The sequence below is a fragment of the Oncorhynchus keta genome, chromosome 35 (genome assembly GCF_023373465.1).
Source record: "Oncorhynchus keta strain PuntledgeMale-10-30-2019 chromosome 35, Oket_V2, whole genome shotgun sequence".
Classification (NCBI taxonomy): domain Eukaryota; kingdom Metazoa; phylum Chordata; class Actinopteri; order Salmoniformes; family Salmonidae; genus Oncorhynchus; species Oncorhynchus keta.
The window spans coordinates 64,076,849-64,080,725 of NC_068455.1; positions in this window are offsets into that span (position 1 = coordinate 64,076,849).

Genomic DNA, 3,877 nt, shown 5'->3' on the forward strand with positions numbered 1-3,877 from the left:
TTTCCCTCGATCCTGACTAGTCTCCCAGTCCCTACCGCTTAAAAACATCCCCACAGCATGATGCTGCCACCACCTTGCTTCACCTTAGGGATGGTGCCAGGTTTCCTCCAGACGAGACGCTTGACATTCAGGCCAACAAGTTCAATCTTGGTTTCATCAAACCAGAGAATCTTATTTCTCATGGTCTTAGAGTCCTTTGGGTGCCTTTTGGCAAACTCCAAGTGGACTGTCATGGCCTTTACTGAGGAATGGCTTCCATCTGGCCACTCTACCATAAATGCCTGACTGGTGCAGTGCTGCAGAGATGGTTGTCCTGAAAGGTTCTCCAATCTCCACAGAGGAACTCAAGAGCTGTCAGAGTGACCATTGGGTTCTTGGTTACCTCCCTGACCAAGGCCCTTCTCCCCTGATTGCTCAGTTTTGCCGGGCGGCCAGCTCGAGGAAGAGTCTTGGTGGTTCCAAACTTCTTCCATTTAAGAATGATGGATGAGTCTTTGTTCTTGGGGACCTTCAATGCTGAAGACATTTTTTGATACAATCCTGTCTCGGAGTTCTATGGACAATTCCTTCAACCTCATGGCTTGGTATTCACTCTGACATGCACTGTCAACTGTGGGACCTTTTATAGACATGTGTGTGCCTTTCCAAATCATGACTATCAATTGAATTTGCCACAGGTGGACTCCAATTAATTTGTAGAAATATCTCAAGGATGATCAATGTAAACAGGATGCACCTGGGCACAATTTCGAGTTTCATAGCAAAGGGTCTGAATACCTATGTAAATAAGTAGTTCTGTTTTCACTTTGTCATTATGGGGTATTGTGTGTAGATTGATGAGGAATTTTTATTTCATCCATTTTAGAATAAGGCTGTAAAGTAACTAAATGTGGAAAAAGGGGAAGGGATCTGAATACTTTCCGAACGCACCGTATTTTAGATTCTGCATGAAGAAAATGTTCAACATTTCCACAAATTGCACAAAAGGTGCTTTTTCATGTACCGAACAAAAATCTAAATCGCAATGTGTTTCCGTCGCATTTTCAACTCTACTGATAGTTGACGCAAAAAAATGTTGCGTTAAATAGCAAATGTGCCTTCTCTGGTCATGGCAGGTGAGGACTCGCCAACATCTGGCAGATACAGAGCGGGTAGGCTAGTCTACATTATTATTATTATTATTATTATTATTATTATTATTGATAAGAATATTTTAATTTGTCAAATAGCATTCAAGTATCGGTCATCATATCACCAGAATAAGGTTAAATTGTGTTTGGGAGCATTTAAAACTCTAAAACTCTAAATTGTTTAATGAGTGAGAAATAGATGACATTTTTGCAAAAGTTTGTGAGTGGGCAACATATTCTCTCATCTTAAATTGACATGTTTAATTGTTTTGCCATTTGCAATTATTATAAATTGCGCTAATTTCCCTAATGTGGACAGTTTGTGTTACTACCTTACACAAGCTTACATATTCACCACATACAATGAAGTGGAATTACACATCCATTGAGATGTACTATTGCTATGGTTACACCTCTTGGGTCTTTTCCAGAACACGGGTGTCCCTTTCAGAGGAGTTAGCAGGATGACATGTATGGTCATTTCTGTAAAGTTCCAAGGACTGTTACTATGGTCCAACATGCGTGAACCTGGCTTAAGGCGAGTATAGGTCTATTTTTGAACTATTTCTGTGGCTCTACGGGTTCCATGCCCTAATATGAAACCAAACTAAACTTAGTGAAAGGCAATAAGATAATGGTGGCTAAATGCCAGAGGGGACGAGTCATTAAGAGGAGTTACTGTGAATGTGACATAAGGAGGAAAAATGTATAAGTCGTCTGTGTCGAGATTGGAAAGGGAGTTGCTTCATGAATTTTGTTATATTGTTAATAAAAGTATATTTGAAGCACATGCTCCGGTATTTGTGAAATATGGTTGACTGAATATTTGTATGACATAAATGGCGAGCTTGCCAGGAGTGGCAAAAAGGGACCAGAGACTGTGGAAATCTGCAGCTGTGAATGGGCTTCTTGGAACGGACTGCACAAAACACAATTGGCCACTTGTAAGCCGGGTGCTTACCTATAGGAACCTGTTTCACCGAGTGGGTCTCTCCAAATTTGTCGAACCAAAGAAATATTGGGAGCTTTTGAGTTCAACAAAATGAATGCAAAATATTGGGGGGGTAGGAAGCTTTGAGGGTTGCAACCGTGAAAATATAATATAGTAGTGTGTGCCAATTGCAGAGGGAGAGGTATGTGCTTCACCTGTCTTGAGTGACTCTGTTGAGTGGGATTATTAATTTGATTTGTTCGGGCGGTTCATCTGAACAGTTTGTTCAGTCTGTCTTAGTTGTAGTAGTAGTAGTTGATTTCGTATGGCCAGGATATGTTTGATTAGACGTGTGTGTGAGTTGCACGCAAACGCAGCCCATTTGTCTGATTCAATCGGTCCGCATCGGTGGGTCCTTCAATTTGTCCGGCTTGTGCGGTCGCTCAGCTAAGGTGGGTGATCGATCACGTTCAGGTTCTGTCTGCCCTATTTACTGTTCTGTTCAATTTAGTTTGAAGTGGCAACTGTCTATCTGCATAATCAAATCAAATTAAAGAGAGCTTATCGTGTTGAGGAAGTGAATCGATGAGGTCATCTTAGTTAGGATTAATTGTATATTGCTTTTTCTGTGTCGAGGAAGTGGATCAGAATATGCAAGAAATTCCAGGTCGCTTAGGAAAGTGTAAGAGAAATCCTATAAGATTAATTTTCGTGTTGAGGGAGTATATCGATAATTAATAACAGGTACAAATCTTGTATACTCAGGTCGCTTAGGAAAAGCGTGAAAGGTATAAAAGTGAGTGTGAAAGGTTCTCTGCTGTTGTGGGATATGATGGAGGGGACGCGTCTCGTCCTGCACTAGGGGAGGTGAAGGTAATTGGTACATCAAAAAACCCATTGAAGGGATATGATACTAAAAGTTTGAACAGTTAATGTAAATTGTAAAATACATGAACATTATAGTTGCTTCATGAATCAGCTCGACTTTTGTTATGTTGTAATAAGTCTATTTGAACTCACAGGCTCCGGTATTCGTGAAATATGATTAACCGAATATTTCCACGACATTGGCTCTTAACTAACCGTGGTATTTTGTTAGTTTTTTTTGCATTTTTTATAACTTATTTTGAAAATAATGTTGCTGCTACTGTCTCCTATGAACGAAATTAGCTTCTGGACATCAGAACAGCGATAACTCACCTTGAATTGGACGAAGGATATTTCTTTAATGAGTCGGATGAGAGGGGTTTACTCCAGACACCCAAACAGGCCCTCATCCCCGCCATTCGTAGGAGAAAGAGACAGATTGCGCGGAAGGAGATTGGGGTGCCTTGTGAGGATCAGGCAATGAGTGCCTTTGCCATCAGTACTATTAGCCAACGTACAATCGCTGGAAAATAAACGGGATGAACTAAAAGCACGTCTATCCTAACAACGGGACATTAAAAACTGTAACATCTTATGTTTCACCAAGTTGTGGCTGAACGACGACATAAATAACATAAAGCTTGTGGGTTATACACTCTATCGGCAGGATAGAACACACTATCTACCTAGAGAGTTTTCATCTGTATTTTTCGTAGCTGTCTACATACCACCACAGACCAATGATGGCACTAAGACCGCATCAATGACCTGTATACTGCCATAAGAAAACAGGAAAACGCTAATCCAGAGGCGGTGCTCCAAGTGGGCGGGGACTTTAATGCAGGGAAACTTATATCATTTTTACCTAATTTCTATCAGCATGTTAACTGTGCCAGCAGAGGGAACTATAGACCACCTTTACTCCACACAGAGACGCGCACAAAGCTCT